Below are 26,071 nucleotides of genomic sequence, written 5' to 3'. Positions count from 1 at the left end.
GTTAAGATAAATGAATTAAAACAAGAAAAATACAAAAATTAAAGAAAAAAAAAGTAAAATAATAGAAGTTGAGAGACAAATGAGCATGAAAAGTTTAAAAAATATTTGACGTGTAAAGGGACAAAAATATACTTATACTATACGTAAAAAGAAAAAAAAGAATAATTTTTAAAAATTTTTGTTATGAAGGTCAAAAAACCAAAGTCACTAGGGGGCATCCATGTAATTTAGTGACCCAAATCTTCCCAAATGCAAAATCCAAAAAAATAAAAAAAATCTAAATATAATACGTCAAAAGAATAATCAAGAATTGGCAAGTTCATTTATCTTCCTCGGTAGCTACCCTCTTCATTCCAGCTGAAATCCTATCTCAAAATTGATGAAACAACTTGGAGTAAGTCAAAGCTTGTATCTATACTTCACATTTTTGCATCTTCTCAAGTTTGGGTTATTTTCAATCTTTGTGTTCAAGCTTCTCACGAACACCATGAAAACAATCCCATTGAATACTTCTTCAACTTAAGAAGAGAAGATCTGGTATGTAGCTTCAACATACTTGATTTTCTCCATAGAACCTTAATTGTATTTTCAACATCTAGATTGTAACTATAGATTTCCTTTTCCTGCAAATTAAGCTAGAGCTAGTAACACTGCATAGATCAAGAACTCTACAACAATGACATTAATCTCTCTTATCAACTATTGTGACCTTTTGTCTCCCTCGGCCTTTGTTGTTGTATTGGTACCAGGTATTTCTTTGTTCGACACTTTTTCTTATTCTCTGTGCTAAATGTGTTCCTCTACCTGCATTTGTATGCTTCTCTGCTGCTGAATATTTCTTTATGTTACTGCTATATCTCTTATCTAACTGCTTCTGCCTTTTGTTTTTCATTGTTGGAGACCTCTTTTATTGTTGCCAAAAGACCTATTTTGAACTTTGCAAATCCTAAGATTAGGAATCTAATTTTAATTCATTTTTAACATCACTTTTTCCTCTATTGGTAAATCGTGGAATTAAGAGTAAACAATCTGATTAGTACCTAAAAAAAAGAAGGGGAGCCTTGGAGTAACTGGTAAAGTTGCTCCCATATGACCAGGAGGTCACGGGTTCAAGCCTTGGAAACAGCCTCTAGCAGAAATGCAAGGTAAGACTGCGTATGATACACCTTTATGGTGGGGCCTTTCCCAGACACCACACATAGCGGTAGCTTTAGTGCACCGGGCTGCCCTTTTTCCTGTAAAACAAAAAAATATTTTGCTAAAAAATCTATTATTTTGTTTCCTTCTCTGTATATGTGCTTAACCTTTACCTCCTTATCTTTCATCTAGTGCTTGATCCTCCATTGAACTACACCATGGCACTTCCCATATATCATCTAACACCTTTTTCATAGTTAGAGAATCCATGTATAGAATAAGAGGAAAATAGTTGTGTTCCCCACAGAATTCCAATCCAAGTCTCAAGGAAAAAACCTCCACAATAATGTTGAGATAATATTCAAAACTTCTAGCCTCAGCATAGACTAGGTTTCCCTAATTATTCCTAATATAGATGTCCCCAGAACTGGGGTTAGGGTTTCCCTTAGTAGCTCCATCTGAGTTAAATTATGCCTCCCTCAACCAAGAGTATATTTATTTGGACAACAAGAATAAGTTTCTATTAATCTCTATATTCGTGATAAAGAAACACATTTTACCCCCATGTCTGATACTATTTCTTCTTCTCCAGTTTTACCATAATATAAATATTGGTACAGCCTTGTAGATGGGCATCAGATTAGGAGAAACTTCAGTACTCCACGACCTATACATAGTATCTTTCAACTATAGAAAAGGACCTTCCACACCTTGAACAACTACAAAATTACACCAAGTTTTTTCTTAAAAACTCACAATTAATGAATAAGTGTTCTATTGTTTCTCGAACACCTTCCCTACAGCAACCATAAACCACAATGTCACAAATATTCATTCTAATAAGAACTTCCCTAATGGGAATTTTTATTTTCACAACCTCCATAACAAAAAAGAGACTTTGAAAGGTACACATTTACTCAGCAATAGCTTAAAATCATCATTAGGGTTTTTTTATTTCTCGAACATTCCCAGGAAGAACTAATAGAAAACCTTCATGAACTATTCAACATCCACCATGGCTTGTTCCAATCCTCTATGTCTGCTTTTACTCCTAAGTTATTGATGACATGAGTGACTATTTCCCCAATGGACAACTGTTGCAGTAAGTTTGTATTTCACCTCCCTTGTGAAAATACTCGACTCACATCCTCAAAATGATAATTGTTCACTTTATTAAGAGAAAGATAGTAAGTAATATAATGAGCCCAATTGAGTTCAATTATCAAACCAAAAAATAGAGTGGCCCACCAGATTTCTTGATCAAATTTTTCTTTAGCTTCCAACTTATACTTCCAAGTCTGAGATCCACCTCTTCATTCCATTGTATGAAGTTCAACTCTCTTACAATTTTTGTTCCACGTGTCGTTGGTCCATAAAGATTTTTGAGTTCAAGAAATTACCAGAGTCTAGCAAATATTGCCTTAGAGACATCAATGAGGGAAGATAATACATTTAGTAGAATTAATAGGAGAGATAATATAGATTGGAACACTGGTAAGCACATAATTTAATCAACAATGATAATAATTTACCCTTCCAGTCCTGTAACTTATTGCTGATCTTTTTCACTCTCTGAAAAGTGGACCTTCTTATTCTTTGCATATCCTGTTTGGAAGCCCAAATATATCAAAGAGAATTTTCCCTATGAAACCCTATACATTCCTTTAAATACCTGATGTATGCATGAGCTGCTTTACAAAACATAAACAAAGAACTTTTTTCTTTCTTAATTTTCTAATGTTACATACATACCAAAACTATCCATAATGAGTTTAAGAGAAACCTTGTCTGCATATACAAAAATAATGGTATCATTAGCATAAGTTAGATGATTAATGTTATCACTCCATTTAGGCATTACAAAGATCTTAAATTCCTATTGTCAAATAGTGTATTCAAATCCCTAGACAAAACCTCTATGGATAAAATTAAAAAAATATAAGATAAATAGTCTCGTTGCTTTACTTCTCTAGAAGAGTGGAAGAAACCATAAACTTGCACATTAATAAGAATAGAATACTAGTTATTAGAAACCAGTATCCAAATCTCATCCACCACTTGTTTATCAAATCCTATAATTTCAAGCACTTTGATAAGGAAATCCCAATCCATCCTATCATATGTTTTTGCCTTGTCTAATTTGATCACTCCAAGAGCAGGTTTGCCTCTTAATCTAAAATCTGTGATGCTTTCTTGAGCCAACAAAATATTTTCAGTGATACTTTTGCCCCGCACAAAACTAGATTGATTCTTGGAAATTAGACAAGGTAATAGGCCTTCTAGTCTATTATTATCATGACCCAAGACTAACCCTCAGTCGTAACACATTGCCTACAAACACAAGTAACCTCAAGATAACTCGTGACTAGAATGACATTATGAATATTAAACTAACTGATAAAATATTTTGCAGAAGATGAACTAAATGATGGCATCGTAGTTCTGAGACATAGGGACTTCTACTGAAGGTCTTAACCTAACTGACGGGGTGAGTCTTCATCCCTGCATTCGCTCGGTGCTAAGTATTACTCCTAACTGAATAAGAATTGATAACCAGAATGATCATTAATAATAATATTCTGAAGACTAAAAATAAGTACTTTATTTGAAAGAATTTAAAACCATGAAAACTGAAGGATTGAATATTCATAAATATATGCATGAAATCCTAGGTTATCAGGTGTTCATAACTCGCCATCTCTGAAGAATACAACTACAATGAGAATTACCATAAACTGAATAAAATAAGAAATTTTATAACTCAAGTTTGTGAATCAAAAATTACATAATATAATGAGGGATTGAAATTATAGAGATACAATGATAGTTAAATTCATGGTAAAACATGGGTTTATATCTCAATGACAAAGAACTTAATTATCAAGTAATTCACAATAATCATGACCCTTAGGCTTTGAGAAAAGAATTAAACTAAGGATTTTAGTTAACGTTGGGATTCAATGGTGAAAGGAAACTCATTAATGAAACTACAAATACCTGAGGGTAGAACCCTCAAAGAATTTCATGAAATTGGGGCATGAAAGTGAAAAACCCTATTTCTTTCTTTATTGGGAGAAAATCGCCTCTTTTCGTATTTTTAACTAAGTGTTGGATTTTTGGAGTGAGTGAGAGGATAAGTGTCATGAACTAAAACAGTGCCTAGTTGTGACGGGTATCTCAAGCTCACCATGAGCTGGAGACCACCCCCTAAGCCTAACATCCAGAACACAATAAAAGAATATAGCGGAAGATAACCAAACATGACTATATGAAAAATAGATAGACTAAACAAGAACTAAGACTCAAAACAAACAAACAACCAAAATTTGTCCACAAAAGACTCTAAAACTAGAAATACCAACTAAGTCGGGACATTCCCTCGACTATGACCGAAAGAATCCAAAATAAAATACTAAACAATACTGAAAATAATAAAGAAACCAACAAAATGACAAGACCTTTCCAAAGATTGCGGCTCACCACTTCATAAATGATCCATAGGAATCACGAATAACCTAATTCAGCATGGGTATAATACCATGAGTCTTCATGTTCTAAGCCTCTCAAAAGAATGGCCATTTAGTTAGCATTCCAATTTCACAAGCCCTACCCTAATCCGACATCGTGTCAAAAAGTTATGAAAGTTTCTCCCTAGGAGTTTGTCAGCTCTTAGTGACCACGACTCACTTGATGACTCGTAACCATACCTTACGAGTCATTACAAAGAGTCGTAGTCACAAAAGTAAGGGTCCCAAGTTTCAACCCAGTGATGGCGACTCAACCCTACGATTTGTTACTAGACGTTATGAGTTGTAAGAAAGAACTCATTATCATAATAGCGTATGCCCAAGAATCCAGTCCAGTGGTCACTAGTCCAGCATACGACTCATCATCAGACCTTACGAGTTATTGTGTGGACTCATCACTTGACCAATGTATGATCCAAGGACCAAGCCTCAGACTACGACTTCACCCAATGACTCGTATTTAGTCATTATGAGTCTTTAGGTGGCAAGTCATAGTCATAAGAGAATGTACCCAGGATCCTAGGTTACGACTCAGGCCACGAGTCGTAACTAGTCGTAACATATCGTGGGGTGAGTCTTAACAACTGGGAGTGAGTTTTCCTACACGTATTTCTAGGGACTTTTATATCTTTTCCCACTCCCTTAAAAACCAAACCCATATTGTTATGGATTCCCAAAGGGTGGTATAAAAGACCCAAATTCCCCAATTCATGACATAATCATAAACTTCACCCAACAAAGATCAAAAGAGACAATATTCCAATCTTCCTCAAGCAACTAGGGTTCCTCAAGGGAAAGGTCAAATCCAAGAAATTCTCCAAAGATTCCACTCTCAGGTAAGTGGGATTTCATCAATGATCCCTTTCACCCATTGAGTCCTAAGAATTCCCTATTCTTACAAGTATAAACCCTTTTTTCTCTTTTATGGAATTTCAAAGAAAACATGAAGTGACATAAATCTCTCTCAATTTATCGAATACAAACCATGAGAATATGTTTCCCTTGTGAATTATGTTTCTATACATTTGATAATCTTAGTCACCCATACCATGTTCAGTTGATGCCATGTCGAGTAATATTTACGATTTTCCATCTCATGATTACTTTATCATCATCACGATCAGTTGCATTAGTCTATGCTGGTGGGTTATAAATACTCGATACCTAGTTGTGACGGGTATCTCAAGCTCACCATGAGCTGGAGACCACCCCCTAAGCCTAACATCCAGAACACAATAAAAGAATACAGCGGAAGATAACCAAACATGACTATATGAAAAATAGATAGACTAAACAAGAACTAAGACTCAAAACAAACAAACAACCAAAATTTGTCCACAAAAGACTCTAAAACTAGAAATACCAACTAAGTCGGGACATTCCCTCGACTATGACCGAAAGAATCCAAAATAAAATACTAAACAATACTGAAAATAATAAAGAAACCAACAAAATGACAAGACCTTTCCAAAGATTGCAGCTCACCACTTCATAAATGATCCATAGGAATAACGAATAACCTAATTCAGCATAGATATAATACCGTGAGTCTTCATGTTCTAAGCCTCTCAAAAGATTGGCCATTAGTTAGCATTCCAATTTCACAAGCCCTACCCTAATCCGACATCATGTCAAAAAGTTATGAAAGTTTCTCCCTAGGAGTTTGTCAGCTCTTAGTGACCACGACTCACTTGATGACTCGTAACCATACCTTACGAGTCATTACAAAGAGTCGTAGTCACAAAAGTAAGGGTCCCAAGTTTCAACCCAGTGATGGCGACTCAACCCTATGATTTGTTACCAGACGTTATGAGTTGTAAGAAAGAACTCATTATCATAATAGCGTATGCCCAAGAATCCAGTCCAATGGTCACTAGTCCAGCATACGACTCATCATCAGACCTTACGAGTTATTGTATGGACTCATCACTTGACCAATGTATGATCCAAGGACCAAGCCTCAGACTACGACTTCACCCAACGACTCGTATTTAGTCATTATGAGTCTTTAGGTGGCGAGTCATAGTCATAAGAGAATGTACCCAGGATCCTAGGTTACGACTCAGGCCACGAGTCGTAACTAGTCGTAACATATCGTGGGGTGAGTCTTAACAACTGGGAGTGAGTTTTCCTACACGTATTTCTAGGGACTTTTATATCTTTTCCCACTCCCTTAAAAACCAAACCCATATTGTTATGGATTCCCAAAGGGTGGTATAAAAGACCCAAATTCCCCAATTCATGACATAATCATAAACTTCACCCAACAGAGATCAAAAGAGACAATTTTCCAATCTTCCTCAAGCAACTAGGGTTCCTCAAGGGAAAGGTCAAATCCAAGAAATTTTCCAAAGATTCCACTCTCAGGTAAGTGGGATTTCATCAATGATCCCTTTCACCCATTGAGTCCTAAGAATTCCCTATTCTTACAAGTATAAACCCTTTTTTCTCTTTTATGGAATTTCAAAGAAAACATGAAGTGACATAAATCTCTCTCAATTTATCGAATACAAACCATGAGAATATGTTTCCCTTGTGAATTATGTTTCTATACATTTGATGATCTTAGTCACCCATACCATGTTCAGTTGATGCCATGTCGAGTAATATTTACGATTTTCCATCTCATGATTACTTTATCATCACCACGATCAGTTGCATCAGTCTATGCTGGTGGGTTATAAATACTCGATACCTAGTAATTATGCATGTTACAATTTTCAGGTTACAAATCATTTAGATTATACTTGTATCATTATCATTTAGAACATTATCATGATAAGCATTTATCAATATCAGATTATGTTAAGTGAATATCAGCACTCATGTTATTCAGTTGGGAGTAATACTTAGCACCGAGTAAATGCAAGAATGATGGCTCCCCCATCAGTTAGGCATGAGACTGTTGGTAGCAGTCCCTGAGTTCCAGAACTACGTTGCTACCATAGGTTATGAGGATTCCCCAACCAGAAGAGAGAAGAGACATGACACACTAGTCCTTCAAGATATCATATTAGTGGATCCACGCCAGCCAGTATTGGTACCCTAGGTAAGGTACTAACACCCATCTAATTAGGGTTACTACTTAGACCCCGATTTTGCTTAGATTGGGATGTGTCGATTGTAGTTAGCTCCCACAGTCTCCAGTTTAATTTCAAATTATGTTCTCAATTAGATATGCATGACCTTGTATTTAGTGATGCAGTTATTCAGTTTATTTAGCATATGTATATACATGGTCATGTATTCATCAGTTACAGGTTCATGCGTTTGTGCTCAGTTATATCGGTTAGCCTTCCCTTCCTGCATACCTAGTACAGTCAAAGTACTGATCACATATGTTTTTGCACTATATTGTCTTATAATATAGGTCCGAACTCTTAGTTCCCCGATCGTACTTAGACAGTTCATATGCCACTCAGCAACAGTTGTGGTGACTACTCATCCATCAAGGACTAGTTATTAGTTGTTATTTGTAGTACCTTATACTATTTTAGTCAGTTAGAGTTAGTTTGGAGTTTGTCCTATCAACTCCCTATGTTAGAGGCTTTCAAATAGTCAGACTTTTTTTCAGTTAGATGTTCAGACATATTAAGTATTTCTTTCAGTATTATTTGTTACTCAAATTTTCAGTTTAGCTTCCATGTATTAATTTGTTGTTTCTCTTCAGTGTTCACAATAGGTACCAGATCATGGATTAGCTTGGGGTTACTCATGACTTTAAGAACCATGTTTTGACTAGGGGATAGCCTCGTGTCGTGACAACAGGAGCAACAGAAAATTCTTCAAACCCCACATCATGAGGTAATGTATCATCCAAGGATGGTCAGTGGGGAGAGCACTTGCATGTAACTCAGGAAAAAGGATAAAATAATGCATTTTACCAAATATTCATATATAAATATATAGTATGCCGAGATAGGGAGAAGGGCCATGAACATGCAAGTTTAAAGATTTAACCTGAATTGTGTAGCTTGATCAATCCTAAACGCACCCATGGGCTATATGGGTCTAGCTCCCCATGTTAGAAGGGCCCCAGTGCTTGTTAGCCACAAAAACTGAGGAAAAACCAAGGAAAGGCTAAAGACAACAAGGACATAGCCCCCTCAATATATATATATAATGTGTGCACCAAGTACAAGGTCACATAGACCCCTAATGTCGGTAAACATGGTTTCTAGTGTCGATCCCCTGGGATCTATACCTTCACGGTGAGCTACAAAATTCCCTTTACGCCTAAATTAAATACTTTACACATAAACCAACCATTGACCAAAGAGTCATTCATTAAGGCATTTACCAACATGGTATCGTCATACTAAATATGCTTGCAAGCTGATATAATTATGCCAAACCAATCCATATAAGCAAATTGACTCCCAAGTTCTATTTAAAATCCAATTCTAAGGATACCAAGGCCATCAAAACCATATACATTCATTTATGCCTTTAATGCAATGCAATGGGTTCAAAAGACAAGTTCAATCAAGTAATTATGTATATTCAAAATCAAGTTTACAAATTGGGTTGAGGTTAATGCAATTACCAAGCCAAAATTCCATTAATTTGGCAAAACCTATTTCCTCCATTCCAACCATTAAAAAAATACACCAATTCAGTCCACATAACCATTAATTAAAGAATGAATAAACCATGGGGAAAGCAATTCAAGTAAACCCAATAAAAATCCCTCAACCCAATTTCAATCCCACAATTTAAATCACATGAAAATTCAATAAATTAATTCCACAATGTAAAAATAAAAGTTAGGGATGAGCAACATGCCTAAATTATAGAACAATTTGAAGATAATTTGAAGTTTGGAGCTTGAACAGTGAATTCCTTGTTAAATCCTTGAGCTTTCTTAGGTTTTGAGTTACAGAGGAATAACAATGGTTTTGATATTTGAAAACTAAAGGAAAAGGGCCACTTTTAAGTTTATAAGTCTTACAAGGGGTAAAAAATACAAAAATCCCCTCACCTTAAGTGAAAAAACAATAACTCGGTGAATTAAACACATAAGCATGGCACGCCCTTATCGCGGAGGGTAGCCTTCATGCCACGCCTTTATCACGGAGGCTAACCTCTATGCCACTCCACTATCGCAGAGGCACATTGTCTCGGAGTTCCAAAATGACTTTGAATCCCTTCCAAAAATTTTGAAACTTTCCTGAAACACCTTTTAACATCACTACACATAATTCAAGTAAAAATTGACATTATGCACGCGGGAGGGTCAAAAATAAAATTGTTAAAATTTCATGGGGTCTCACATTATCCCTCCCCCAAGATCATTCATCCCTAAATTATTATTTAGGACATTTTAGCATGATCATAGTAGGGATGCATCAGAATCAAATGACAAATTAGAAATGCGACAAAAGGAAAACAAAACCCATACATTAAGCACTTTCATCTAAACCGAGGAACAAGAACGGGGACTTGGCTTTCATATTTTCTTTAGCTTTCCATGTAGCTTCTTCGACCATTTGATTTCTCCAAAAAAACCTTCATCAAAGTCACGTCCTTTATCCTTAATCTACTAACTTGTCTATCCAATATCTCAATTAGGACCTCCTTATAAGATAATGAATCTGAAACACCAACATCCTCAATAGGCACTATCAAAGTAGGGTCACCTACACACTTTTTCAGCATAGACACATGGAAAACAGGATGAATTGAAGCCAAATTTGCTGGTAAATCTAATTCATAAGCGACATTCCCAATTCTCCTCACAATTTTATAGGGGCCAAGATAATAAGGACTAAGCTTTCCCTTCTTTCCAAATCTCATGACTCCTTTCATAGGAGACATCTTCAAGAATACTCAATTAGTAACTTCAAACTCCAACTCTCTTTGCCTCACATCTGCATAAGTTTTTTTGCAATTCTGAGCAGTCTTAAGTCTTTCTTTAATCACTTTAACCTTCTTTATGTCTTGGTGAACCAAAATAGGGTCAAGCAACCTAGTTTCACCTATCTCAAACCACCAAATAGGAGACCTACAAATCCTATTATATAAGACTCCAAAAGAGCCATTAGGATGCTCGAATAATAATTGTTATAGTAAGCGAACTCAGTAAGAGATAAATGGTCATCCCAACTACCTTTAAAGTTAATCACACTGGCCCTTAGCATATCCTCTAAATTATGAATAATATATTTTGCTTGTCTATCCATTTGAGGGTGGAAAGTAGTACTAAGGCTCAACTGCATACCCATTTTTTTTTAAATAAATGCCAGAAGTGAGAGAAAACTGCATACCTCAGTATGAAATGATGGACACTAGCACACCATGCAACTTTACTATCTCCTAAATGAACAACTTGGCATAATCCTCTTTTAAGTAGTTAGTCCTCATAGGCAAGAAGTGAGCGGACTTAGTCATCCTATCCACAATGAGCCAAATGGAATCATACTGATTGTGAGACCGGTAGTGAAATCCATATTGATCATCTCCCACTTCCACATAGGAAACTCTATCTCATGACACATACCACTAGGCCTCAAATGCTTAATCTTGACTTACTGACAAACCATACATTTAGCCAGAAAGTTTGCCATATTCCTCTTCATAATATTCCACCAAGAGATTTCATTCAAGTCATGTCATATCTTACTTGAACTCGGATAAACTATATATCTGCACTTATGAGCCTCAGTCAAAATCCTTTTCAGCAGCCCATCAACATCAGGAACACACAACCTTTCTTAATACCTTAAGATTCCATCTCCACTAATCTCAAAAGCCATAATCTTTTGTTTGCCCATATCATCCTTAATTTGCATAAGTATGCGAGATGACTTAACTATTTCATAAATAATCACTCCTCCATCATCAGACTCCAAAAGACAAACTTCCAAATTGGCCAACCTATGAATATCCTTTACCAATCATTTATTCTCCTCATCAATGTAAGATAAACTCCCCATTGACAACTTCCTAAGAGCGTCAGCAACAACATTAACTTTACCTGGATGGTAGTGCAAACTCATGTCATAATCCTTAAGTAATTTGAGCCACCATCTTTTCTTAATATTTAATTATGTCTGCATAAACATATACTGCAAGCTTTTATGGTTTAAATAAATGTCTACATGCACCCCATACACATAATGGTGCCATCTCTTCAACGCAAAGACCACAGATGCCGACTTTATCTCGTGAGTCAGGTTAATCCTCTCATAAACCTTAAGATGCTTAGAAGCATAGGCTACAACCTTGCTATGTTTCATCAAAACACAACCCAGTCCCACACGAGATGCACCATAATACACAACAAATACATCAGTGCCCTTGGGCAGGATCAACACTGGCGCATAAGACAACTTATGCCCTTACAAGCATCGGATTAATAAAACATAACATTTTTCTGAATCAACCTTGTAAGCGAAGAAATAATAGAGGAGAAACTCTCCACCACAATCCCAAGAAGCTTTTAATTTCGGTTGGATTCATGGGTCTAGGCCATTTCTTTACTACCTTAATTTTCAGTAGATGAACCTTGATTCCTTCACTTGACACAACATGCCTAAGAAAGGTCACAACACTTAGCCAAATATCACACTTAGAAAATATCGCATACAACCTAGAGTCTTTATGAGTTTGCAACATAATTTAGAAGTGATTGTCATGCTCCTCCTCACTCTTAGAGTACACCAAGATGTCATCTATTAAAACAATAACAAACAAATCCAAGAACTATCTAAACACCCAATTCATAGGATCCATGAAAGAATTTGGAGCATTAGTCAACCTAAATGACATAACCTAAAACTCATAATGGTCGTATCGGGTCTGGATAGAGCTCTTGGGAATATTAACCTCCATAATTTTCAACTAATGGTAGCCCAAATAAAGATTAATCTTAGAGAAACACATAGCGCCCTAAAGCTGGTCAAAAAGATCATCAATCCTAGAAAAAGGGTACTTATTTTTCTCTGTGGCCTTATTCAACTGAAGATAGTTATACACATTCAAGAGACCTATCTTCCTTTTGCACAAAAAGTACAGGAGTACCCTATAGAGAAATACTTAGATGAATAAAGCCCTTATCGAAAAGATCTTTTAGCTGCTTCTTTAGTTTAGCTAAAGGCATCCTATATGGAGGAATGAAAATAGGATGGGTAGCTAGTAGAAGATCAATCCCAAAATTTATTTCCCAATCAGTTGAAATTCCAGGAAGATCATCGGGAAAAACTTTCAGAAATTCATTAACCATAGGGACAGATTGCAAAGAAGAGCTTTCAGAGTCGGAATCCTTAACCCAAACTAGATGATATAGAAACCCCTTAGACATTAACTTCTGACCTCTAAGATTAGAAATAAACCCCCATTTGGGTACTAAGGGACTCCCCTCCTGTTTAATCACCAGTTCATTAGGAAAATAGAAATTGACCTTTAGGGTCCTACAATCTAAAGAAGCATAGCATGAATGAATCCAATCCATCCCCAAGATCACATCAAAATCTACCATATCAAGTTCTATTAAATCTGCCAATGTCTACCTATGAAAAATAGATATCACACAGTCCCTATAGATTCTTCTAGCCACAATATAATCACCCATCAGAGTAGACAGAGAAAAGGGGTCAGTAATATTTTTATAACCAAAACCTAAGTGTACAACTATATAAGGGCTCATATAAGACAGGGTAGAACCTGGACTAAGACCTGGACTAAGCAAATAATAAACATCATGAGAGAAGAGTTGTAACATACTAGTGACAACATTGTGGGATGCCTCACATTCTTGAAAAATTGCAAAAGCATAGAGATGATTTCGGCCAATGTCGATACCTGAAGTGGCTCCCTTAGGTGCATGAGCTAAAGAAGTGGCAACCAAAACCTCATTAGATCCAATGGTACCCTTGGTCGAAGGACAATCTCACTGCATATGACCATGTTGACCATAATTACAGCACCGATTTATCTATTTTTCACAATATACATGGTGAAGCTATTTACAAAAACTTCAAGGAGGATAAGGTGGGGCTGAACGAGCCCCACTAGCCTGAGACTGGGCACCTTATACCTTAGGACCAGTGCTAGCCTGAAAACAACGATCACCCAAAGTCTTAGGATAAGGAACACTAGCTGTCGAATAAGAATTTTCCCAATTCTTCTTCTTAGTCCACTGCCTACCATCATTCTCACTTTTCTACTGACTCGAACCCTACGTTGAATATCTAAAATTTTTCCTCTGCCTCTCTCTCATCTCTACCTGCTTATTTTTCTTATCCTTTACCTACTACATATAAATCATTAGCCTAGATATGTCCATAACATTATTTAACATAGTAGCCTTACACTCCAACACCAAAACATGGGATAACCCAGAAGAAAACTTTCTTATTTGAGACCTCATATTAGACACCAACTCTAGAGCATAATGGGGCAACTGTTAAAAGTTTAGAGCATACAACTTAACACTCATTGTACCCTGCTTCAAGTTCACAAAGTCTTCATCCTTAGCCCCAAGGATTCTCCTCAACCTTAGATCCTATAAAGGTTGGGGGATTTAACCTTATAAAATCACCAACCCAAGTGACCTCAAATAAACTAACAATAGGAATAATATAATCAGATCGATGAGACTGCGATGCCGCCAACTGAATGAGCATATGAATAGACTGATAGAACTCTACATTAGCGATATCTCCCTATGGTTATTGAGCATAAGTATCACCAGGTAGAAAATTCTGAGAAGGACTAGTAGGGATAAAAAAAACCATGCGTAGAGCAGTACAGTCAGGAGCAGGCACCCTAGACTGGGTCTGTACTTCATAAATAAGGAGTGTTCCCTTTATATTTTCCTCAGGTAAGATAGAGGGTCCAATAGAGTTTCTACGACTGTCAGATCTTTGGGAAGTCATGATCTGAAATGTGAGTAAGTCAAGAGTTAAAAGGATTTTCATAACACTAGAATTTATAGCCCAAAAATAGAATACAAGAAAGGGAAACATTCCTAAAGTCAATGTAGCCTCTCTCTTATAAGTGCGGTGTGCTATACACTTACAAAAGGGACTCTACTCGACACGACCTGGTGGACACCCAACAACCCTAAACCATGCTCTGATACGAAGGTTTTCAAGACCTAAATAAAGGCCTAGTCATGATGGGTATCTCAAGCACACCGTGAGCTGGAGACCACCTCCTTAGCCTAATATCCAAAACACAATACAGGAATATAGAGAAAGACAACCGAATATAATAATAAAAAAAATAGATAAACCAAATGAGAAATAAGAGTCAAAACAAACAAACAACCCACACTTGTCAATAAAAGCCTCTAGAAATAGAAATACCAACTAAGTCAGAACATGCCCTCGACTATGACCAAAAGAATCCAAAATAAGATACTAAACAATACTAAAAACCATAGAAAACCAATGAAATAATAGGGCCTTCTAAAATATGAAGTCTTACCACTTCACAGTATATCCACATAAATACTGAATCACCTAACGCTATACATGAGCAACTGAAAAATCCTTTGGACACTATATTATGAAATAATGTAGCATCTAGAATGGTCAGTGGAGTGAGCATTAGCATATAACTCACTAAAAGGGATAAAATAATGCAATTTACCAAATGCAGTCAAAACCACATCCACAACATCCATATATACATATATAGGATGTCCGGATAGGGACAAGGGCCATGAACATGAGATTTTAAAGATTTAACCTGAACAATGTAACTTGATCCATCCTAAAGGCACCCATGGACTATATAGGTCCAGCTCTCCCTGCTGGAAGGGTCCTTGTTACACCCCATATTTTTGTGCTCGACTTTGAAACATCATTCTCACGTATGTTGACTTTAATCCCATGAATTTATTTTGAATAAAAATGTCATGATCCTTATCCTAGTGTGTGAAATGGTTTCAAGGTAAAAATGTTCATAAGAGTCGCTTAGAACAAAGTCGAGCTAAGGTTATTTGATTCACCCACAGTTTGGTGTTTGATTCTACAAAGGTCTAATTTGAAGTGTATAAATTTTTATATAAGTAGACTTTTTCAGATCAAGACGCACCAAATTGTAGATAATTGAATTAGATTTCTAATGATACCAATTTTTCCTTAATCCAATACCCAAGTGAAAAGTTATAGCCATTTTCGTGAAAGAGGCAGTAGATGCACGCGATTAGCGTGCGACGCATGCCGGGTCGCACATACCTATTTACCAGGTTCTATTTTCGCATTTTAAGGGAAAGGGGTCTTTTCCTCCACCCTAACTCATCCATAACAGATAATTAAAGCCTTGGGGAGCATTATTTGCCCCTTTATCCATAATTTTGCTCCAAGCCTACCCAAAAACAAACCATAGGTTCATCAAATTTAAGTCCATGCTTTAAGAAATTGCCAATAATTCTTATGAAATCAACAATCAAGGTATGTTAGGTGTTCACCCTTGGGTTTCCTTCCACCCTTGGAATTCAAAAACCCTTTTCAAAATCTCAAGTTAATAGTTTCATAAATTACATATATCAATTGGGTTGTTTTCATGTTCATGTTACTAGTATGGGTTTTGAATTCCAGATTTAATTGTAGTTTTATGAGTATAAGATATCATGTATGTAATTTTTGTAATCCCCATATCAAACCCTTGAATTATGAACTGATGATTGTAGTCATGATGCATCAACATGTTATCCATACCCAAGTACAAGATTATGCCTCCTAGGTGTTTGACAAAATACTTAATTGAGTTAATTGTGCATTTGTGATCCCTTGGTGAACCTAGTGTTGAACTCATTCCATTACTAGATGTTTAAATTTCTATCATACTAAAGCTATGCCTTGCAAGTGTTTGTTGGAATGCCTATGTGAATTGAATAGTGTATTATGACATGCTAACATATATTCCTATACATGTACAAGTTCATGACTTCCAAGTGTTTGATGAAATGTCTCAATGATTGCATTGTGAACAGTTGACTATTGTCATATTTCAAGTATGGCCATGTTTTATTAGTATGGATGCTATCGAGTTCTGGGGTAATTCAATACCCGACAATCTAGCTGTTTACCTAGAATTACAGCAGCTACAAGATAGATTCAGTAACTTCATGAATAGTAGAATTCAGTCAGTTATAGAACCCAGTGAACTCAGTCCAGTTCAGTCTGTCAATATGATTAGTAATAGCTCTATCAAGCCTAGTACAGTCTAGTGATCAGTTTCGTGTCCTTTTAGTTAGGAGTAGAATTCAGTACTAAGTGAACCCAGGGATGGGGGCATTCCTGCCAGCATAGGTTTGACCCTTAGTAGTAGTCCCTGCTTTATAAAACTATGTAGCCAGTGTATGGTAAGACGTCTTCATGCCAGACTAGGGTTGACACAACCACCCATATAAATTATGGGTCTTTCTACCAAATTAGGGTTTACCCAGCCTTGTTAGCATCCCTTGGCAAGGTGATAACACCCTTCCAACTGGGGATACAGGTTGGACCCTATCTCAGCTTATGTCGGGGTATGTCAGTCTGATGAATATTCCTACAGTTATAGTTTTAGAACCAGACTCTGATAGAAATCAGTTCAGTTCTACTGAATCAAGACTATCAAAAACAGTCACTAGTTATTAGTAATTCAGATATCAGAAATCTTAGATGTCAGTCACTTAGTTATCAGAACTCAATATTAGGTTTCAGTATGATCCCGGATATAGTATATGTTCATAGTATTGCATACTCAGTATTTACAGTAGTCTCAATTATCAATGTACTCTCATTCAGTTATCTTCATATAATTTAGTCAGTCATCATCTTACGCATATAAACCCATGTATATCAGTCTACCTTACTTAGTATATCAGTAAATTCAAAGTACTGACACATACCTTTTGTTTTGTGCTATGATGTTTCCTATCATAGGTCCAAATGCACAGGCTCCAGATCACACTTAGCAGTTCAGATAATTAGCAGCAACTACAGTGGTGAGTTCTCATATTTTGAGGACTGAGTTATTCTCTTTAGAATTTCAGTAGACTTATTTTATTCAGTTGTTGGAGTTAGTTGGGGACTTATCCCATTAACTCCCCATTCAAATAGTTAGAGGCTTTCAGACTAAATTATTTTAGACAGTTGTTCGATTTTCTTTTCAGTATTACGTCAGTATTTTAGTATTGGTTTTCAATGTTGTGAACCTTATGGCATTTCATTTATACTTTCACATTATTATAGTATTACTATTCAGTGCTCACAGCAGGTACCAGTTATGGGTTAGTTTGTGGTCCCTTAGGATCATAAGCACCGTGTGATGTTTGGGGTATTGACTCGGGGTATTACAAACTTGGTATCAGAGCCTAAGGTTCTAAAGAGTCCTAGGGAGTCTGAAATCCACATCCCGTAGAGTCTTGTGCATGGGTATGTAGAGCACCACACTTATGGACAAGAGGCTATGAAGTATTTTTAGGAAAAGTCCCTTTATTTTAGTATCCATCTCGTGCGAAAGAGCATGAGCTCTATTTAAACTCTCTTCCTAACTCATCCATACTTTTGTGTACAAAAAATGCCTCTCATAAAGAACAATAGAAGAAGAATGGGAATCAACCCGTACCTCTGTCTTTTCAGAAAGATCCCCTAAACGAGCATGTCTCTCATGATGAATTTAGAACTACTTTCACTTCCTTAGCTTATTCAGTAGTTGCTTATAATAATTTACAGGCTATTATTCTATCTAGGCTCTTGATTCATGCTCAGCAGAGTGAAGGGGGAGCATTTGAAGAAAGAGGGAAAGAATAAGAGGGCCAGGACAAGTAGTTTTAAGCTAAGGTCAGGTAGTAACCATTCCCAATTTTGTCAGAAATTCTAAGCCTCAGCTTCGCCTTTAGCCAGTGCACCAGTGCCTAAGTACAAAAATGATGGTTGAAATAGAGCACTAGGCTCTAAGTCACAGAGTTGAAGGAAAGGAGTTCGTACTAACCCACTTTGCGGAGAATATGGTAGGAATCATAAGGGTGTGTGTAGAGCCAGTAGTGGTGTGTATTTTGGGTGTGGCAAGCCAGGCCACAGAGTTAGAGATTGCCTAAAGCGTGGTCAGCAGGGCCAATCCAACCGTCCTTCAATCCTATCCTATCGCTCGACTCAGCAGGGCACCATTTTTAGTACCATCAGTGGTCAAGGTCAGAATAGACTTTAAGAACTCCAGTCCCGACATGATCAGGAAAGTTCTCCTGATACGATTACAGGTACGTTTTAGGCCTTTCATATTCTTACATATGCTTTATTAGACATAGGAGCCTTGCTTCTATTTGTAACTTAATATATAACTATTAATTTTAACATCAGTCCTGATACTCTAGAAGAGCCCTCCTTTGTGTCTACCCTAGTATGTAAGCCTATTCTAGTCAGACAGGTATACAAAAAATTGCCCAATTATAGTAATCTAGAAAATATCTTCATTTGATTTCAGAAATAGAGTAATTCATTTTTAGTTTTCCATGAACCTATCCTTGAATGAAAGGGGTAGTACCTCAGTGCTTTAAGAGTCAGACATGTTCCCAAATTCTTTTTGGAGTTCTATGATAGCAGGTAAACTAGAGTTAGAAGTATGAACCCAGGAGTTTAACAACAGTAGTAGAGTTAGGATAGTGTCATCCAGATTGAGCAGAGTATGTATTCCATGGGGCTAGTTGTATGAAAGGAGAATCAGTACGTTTGAAATACTATATACAAGAATTTAAGTTTGAAGATTTGAAATTATGTGTTATTGATGTTGATATAGTGGTAATTCTCATGGTGTGGGGAAAATATAAGTTTAGAGATGTGATATTTATAGGCTATGATGAAAATAGTATGTTTATTAAGGATTTGCGGATATCCATATTATGTGTTAGAATATAAGTTGAATCTTTGAAGGTTGAGCTAATAGATAGAGGAGTTGAAAATTCTAAGTTAGTCAATTTTAAGTTGTTACATGATGACTATTAGGGTTATAGAGGTCCAAGAGTCGTATCTCAAAAGAAAGTACTAGCAACAAGTTTTATATTATCGGTCATAGTCATTTAGGGTAATTTGTCATTTATACATATTGTTATACCCCTAGATTCTAGAGCAAAGTGGTGGCAGTTCAGTTTAGAGATATTGATCCAGTGGTTCACAGACTTAGAATGATGGACTTAAGATAAGGGGGAGATGATAGAACAGGGACCTAAGTCAGGATCTCAGACTCTAGTAGTGGTCCTGTATGTGTAGAAAAGCATTAAGGGAAGACGATTCCCAACCTATTCTTATCTCAATGCAAAGTTTTTCAGTCATCACGATATCTACTTATGCCTAACATGTTAGCTCCCTCATCAAAGCTCATATTCATGCACTTTATAGAAAAACCATATACGCTTTCAGTTTCTAGTATGACTTAGCAGTACGAATCATTTTCCAGAAAATCATGAACTCCAAACTCATGTCATTCAGCTCATGACACATGTACTCATGTTTTACAGTATACTCAGTTCCATACTCATGCTACACTTTTAATGATCAGCAAAATTCAAATTTATGTCATGTATGTCCTTATTTTAGAACTCTTGGATGAATTTATGTTATTGATACTCTATTTCTTAGGCCTCAGTTGAATGTCAAAGTTACTCTTTCATGCTTTAAGTCCTCATGTCCTAGCCTTTCAGTGACCTCCCCTTATGAAATAATAATAGTGATGAGCAATTATTAGGTGGGAGAGAGTAAATGCTCCCTGTTGACAAAACTTATTTCAGCTTACTATTACATGTTAAAAGGGGTCCAAGACTTATAAGATTTCACTAAGTGAAGGACTTAGTCATTTCTAAAGCTCCCAAACTTTGGCGATCTTAGTTTTGACCTTTCCGGCATCAAAACATTAATTCTTAAGTTGATTCATGGTCGGAGTTGTTAATAGTATATCTCGAGTAAGTTTCAGAATTTTCAAATGAGTGTGAGGAAATGTTTGGAAGTAAAAAATAGTAGATGCCTTCGATTAGCATACGACGCTGAGGGAGCATGCGATACAGCATGCAGAACACACTCTATTCTGACACTCCAGAGTATGCAACACACGCTTCATAGCACGCTCCTAAATTTTTCCATCCTTCAGTGGCGTCATTGTTAGTTGAAATCTTGTGTGTGTTTTCTTGGGGTAGTGCATAGAAGTTGTTGATGATAGAGGTTTGGAGGATATAAGGAAGATGCTTTATGGGTGTTTGTTTAGAAAGGCAAATATGGTTATGAGAATAGGCTTAAATGTCATATTTTATCTAAGGATGAATGCATTGCGCGTGAGTAAATATCTAGTAGGAGGTTGAATATAGCTGCTGAAGTGGTAATAATTATTTAAAAAGTGAGAAGTTGTGAAAATGAAGAGTGTATTAAACTCATGATTCAGATTAGTATTACGTGGTTATGTCTACATTTTGTATATTTGAGTAGGCTTAAATAGAGTGATAGGATTCAGTTCAAATCAGACTTCAGCATGTAGAGTTATCAGTGCTCATGTTAATATCTTTAGTAGTCTCAGAAGAAGTGCAGTTGTGAAGTAGAAGGTATAGTTGAGGGAGTATTTGAGTAGTATGTCTAAGCTTGAAAATAGCAGTTGCATGGTCTGAGGCATGGCAATTCTATCTTAGCTCATGTTTCATAGTCCTTTGTTCTATATTCTAGAATTCTAGCCATGTTGTCACTTCTTCTTCAGATATCTTATTCAGATCATGCCCAAGATCCTTTGCTCTCTAATGTTATTAGAACTTCTTGGAAAGAACATTGAATGAATGCTCCAGTTATGTATAAGCTTTAAGTATGAGTTAGTCCGTATAACCAGCAACTCAGTTTAACAGTCCAGTAGATAAGTTCCTATTGTTTTCTATCTTCTGATCTAGCCTTACTATCAAAAGTTTCATGAATATAGCTATTCAATGAGGTAAAATATTTGCATCCATGTAGATTGCACATTCATCTCAGTTCATACATCATACATCAGTTTTAGATTCCAGATATTTAGTCATGCTTCAGTTCATAAGTGTCCCGTGCATCATCTCAGTTTTTCCTTAGTATTTCAGCCAAGTCAATATCATTCGGGGGATAAACTATCCCAAGAGGGAGATGTTGTAATACCCTCGAACTTTTCATGTATTAAATCTCTCATCTTTTCTTCATGAAACTAGATCCATCTTGAGGTACTGGTTACTTACAAGTTAACTCCCTCATCCTATCTCAGCTTTTAGTTATTCTCATGTCATTGCATGTGCTCAAGAAATCAGTTCAGTTCATGATATTCAGTACATGTATCATATTTTAGAATCACTTATACAATCTTGTTTTCAGTCATGCATGTTCAGAATATGACCTCAGTTACCTTCATACAGTACTCTCAGTCTAACAAGTCTCATTCGAGGATGCATGTTCCTAAGGGAAAGATAATGTAACACCCTAGATTTTTGTGCTAGAATTTGAAACGCCATTCTCACGGGTGTTGACTCTAATCCCATGAATTTATTTTGAATAAACATGTCATAATCCTTATCCTAGTCTGTGAAATGATTTCCACGTTAAAAATGTTCATAAAAGTTGCTTAAAATAAAGTCGAGCTAAGGTACTTTGATTCGCCCACAGTTTGGTGTTTGATTCTACAAGGGTCTAATTTGAAGTGTATAAATTTTGATAAATGTAGAATTTTTCACCTCAAGACCCACCAAATTGTAGATAATTGAATTAGATTTTCAACGATACCAATTTTTCCTTAATCTGATACCCGAGCGAAAAGTTATAGCCATTTTCATGAGAGAGGCAGTAGTTGCATGCGATTAGCATGCGATGCGCCCCCCATCGTATGCACCTATTTCCCAGGTTCTATTTTCGCATTTTTAAGGGAAAGGTTCTTTTCCTCCACACTAACTCATCCATAACAGATAATTAAAGCCTTGGGGAGCATTATTTGCCCTTTTATCCATAATTTTGCTCGAAGCATCCCCCAAGAACAAACCCTAGGTTCATGCAATTCAAGTACAAGCTTCAAGCAATTGCCAAAAATTCTCATGAAATAACCAATCAAGGTATGTTAGGTGTTTATCCTTGGGTTTCCTTCCACCCTTGGATTTCAAGAACCCTTTTCAAAATCTCAAGTTAATAGTTTTATGAATTACATGTATCAATTGGATTGTTTTTATGTTTATGTTGCTAGTATGGGTTTTGAATTCAAGATTTAATTGTAGTTTTTATGAGTATAAGAGATCATGTATGTAATTGTTGTAATCCCCATATCAAAACCCTTGAATTGTGAATTGATGATTATAGTCATGATGCATCAATATGTTATTCATGCCCAAGTACAAGATTATGCCTCCTAGGTGTTTGACAAAATACTTAATTGAGTTAATTGTGCATTTGTGATCCCTTGGTGATCCTAGTGTTGAACTCATACCATTAGTACATGTTTAAATTTCTATCATGCTAAAGCTATGCCTTGCAAGTGTTTGTTGGAATGACTATGTGAATTGAATAGTGTAATTATGACATGTTAGCATGTATTCCTATTCATGTACAAGTTCATGACTTCCAAGAGCTTGATGAAATATCTAAATGATTGCATTGTGAATAGTTAACTATTGTCATGTTTCAAGTATTTCCATGTTCTACTAGTGTAGATGCTATCGAGTCCTGGGGGTATTCAATACCCGACAATCTAGATGTTTTCCTAGAATTACAGTAGCTACAAGATAGTCTCAGTAATGTCACAAATACTAGAATTTAGTCAGTTATAGAACTCACTGAAATCAGTCCAGTTAGTTAGTCAATACGATCATTAATAGATCAGTCAAGCCTAGTACAGTCTAGTGATCAGTTCAGTGTCCTTTCACTTGGGAGTAGAATTCAGCGTCGAGCGAACCCAGGGATGGGGGCATTCTAGCCAGCATAGGGTTTGGCCCTTAGTAGCAATCCCTGCATTACATAACTACGTAGCCAGCGTAGGGGTCTTTTTTCCAGACTAGGTTTGATGCAACCATACATATAAATTATGGTTTATCCTGCCATATTAGGGTTTACCCAACCCTGTTAGTATCCCTTGCAAGGTGCTAATACCCTTCCAACTGGGGTTACAGGTTGGACCCCAACTTAGCTTATATAGGGGTATGTCGGTTAGATGAACACTCCCACAGTTATAGTTTCAGTTCCATACTCAGTATAGGACTCAGTTCAGTTCTACAGAATCAGGACTGTCAGAAATAGTCACCTAGTTATCAATTATCAAAAATCTCAGATATCAGTCACTCAGTTATCAAAACTCAGTATTCAGTTTCAATATGATCCTAGATACAATATATGTTCATATTATTGCATACTCAGTATTTACAGTAGTCTCAGTTATCCATGTACTCTTATTCAGTCATGTTCATGTCATTCAGTCAATCATCATCTCATGCATATAAACACATATATATCAGTCTACCTTACTTAGCATACTAGTATATTCAAAGTACTAATGCATACCTTTTCTTTTGCGCTATGATGTTTCATATCATAGGTCCGGATGCATGGTCTCTAGATCATACTTAGCAGTTTAGATTATTACAGCGACTACAGTGGTGAGTCCTCATATTTTGAGGACTGAGTTATTCTTTTCAGTATTTCAGTAGACTCATGTTATTTAGTTGTTGGAGTTAGTTGAGGACTTGTCCTATCAACTCCCCATTCAAAAAATAGAGTCTTTCAGGCTAAATTATTTCAGACAGTTGTTCAGTTTTCTTTTTAGTATTACATCAGTATTTCAGTATTGGTTTTCAATGTTGTGAACCTTATGGCATTTCAGTTATACTTCTGCATTATTATAGTATTACTATTCAGTGCTAACAGCAGGTACCAGTCATGGGTCAGCTTATGGTCCTTTAGGATTGTAAGCACTGTGTGACATTCGGGGTATAGACTCGGGGCATTGCAGACCCAGTGTGTGTTTGCCGCATGAACTAAGGAAAACGCAAGGTATGAACAAAGTCACTAAGGCCATATCCATCCCGATATATATATATATATACACACACACACATATATATATATATATTATATGCACCAAGCACACGGTCACTTGGACCCTTAACGTCGGTTAATATGGTTTCTTATATTGATCCCCCCGGGATCCATACCTTAATAGTGAGCTACACAATTCCTTTTAATCTAAAATTAAAACACTTTAAACATAAGCCTTCCATTATCCCAGGAGTCATTCATTGAGGAATTTAACAATATGGTATCATCATACCAAATATGCTTGCAAGCTAATATAATTATGCCAAACCAATCTATATAAGAAAATTACCTCCCAAGTTCCATTTAATATCCAAATCCAATTCCACCAAAGCCATCAAAACCATATTCATTCATTTATTCCTTTAATGCAATGCAATGGGTCCAAAAGACAAGTTAAACCATACAATTTTCCATATTTAAAATCAAGTTTACAAACTAGGCGAGGTTTTGCTATTACCAAGCAAAAATTCCATCAATTTTAGGAAATACATGTCCCCCATTCCAACCATTAAAACAATACACCAATTCAGTCCCCATAACCATTAAGTAAAGCATGTATAAATAATTTAAACCATGGGAAAAGTAATTCAAGTAAACCCAATCTAAATCCCTCAACCCAATTTCAAATCCATCAATTTTAATCAGATGAAAATTTGATGAATTAATCCAACAATGTAAAAAACAAGTTAAGGATAATCAACATGCTTGAAATATAGAATAATTTATAGAGAATTTAAAGTTTGGATCTTGAACAGTGAATTCCTCGTAAAACCCTTGAGTATTCTTAGGTTTTGAGTTAGAGAGGAAAAAGAATGATTTTGATCTTTGAAAACTGAAGAAAAAGGGGCACTTTTATGTTTGTAAGTTATACAAGGGGTAAAAAGACCAAAAGCCCCTCACCCCAAGTTAAAAAAGAAAAACTGGACAAATTTAACATAGAAACGTGGCACACCCTTATTGCGGAGGGTAGCCTCTGTGCCACGTCCTTATCGCAAAGGCTAACCTTTGTGCCATGCCACTATCGCATAAGCACACTATCTTGGTGTTTCAAAATAACCCTGAACCCCTTTCAAAAATTCTAGAACTTTCCCAAAACACTTTTTTGTAACATCCCTAAATATAATGCAAGTCAAAAATTGACATTACACAAGCAGGAGGGTCAAAAATAAAATTATTAAAATTTCACTAGGTCTCACATGAAGATAAATATTAAACTTAATAACCATTCTTAGAATGTAATGCCTTCGATTTTGGGTCTTTGGAAATTTTCCAAAGTTTTTCACTCACTTCCCTAGTTATAATTGGACCTTCATCTCTTTGTGTTGAAGTAAAGAAGAGGCAAGTGTTAGATCCTATCTTGATGCACATCAAGAATGATGTAGGTAGGTAGAAAGTGATGGATTTTAGATT

At 36.2% G+C, this 26,071-nt stretch overlaps 1 long non-coding RNA gene across 10 annotated transcripts in view; it reads left to right on the top strand.

The window, feature by feature from the left end:
- Positions 1–228: 228 nt before the first annotated feature.
- The window catches only part of LOC107870740, a 48,632-nt gene continuing 22,789 nt past the window's right edge, over positions 229–26,071 (top strand). The window contains exons 1-6 of one of the 10 annotated variants that reach the window (XR_007055895.1): positions 296–537; positions 636–749; positions 7,501–7,713; positions 8,335–8,468; positions 17,546–17,607; positions 24,482–24,616. This is a non-coding gene — a long non-coding RNA (uncharacterized LOC107870740). Of the gene's footprint in view, positions 538–635; positions 750–3,550; positions 7,719–8,334; positions 8,469–17,545; positions 17,608–24,481; positions 24,617–26,071 lie in introns of all 10 variants that reach the window. The other 9 variants (XR_007055898.1, XR_007055894.1, XR_007055896.1 and 6 more) reach the window with 9 other exon arrangements.

Source organism: Capsicum annuum, chromosome 5, assembly GCF_002878395.1.
Source record: "Capsicum annuum cultivar UCD-10X-F1 chromosome 5, UCD10Xv1.1, whole genome shotgun sequence".
In the NCBI taxonomy this organism is placed as follows: domain Eukaryota; kingdom Viridiplantae; phylum Streptophyta; class Magnoliopsida; order Solanales; family Solanaceae; genus Capsicum; species Capsicum annuum.
Note: the sequence above shows the minus strand (reverse complement) of the source record. Positions and strands in the feature narration are given on the sequence as shown.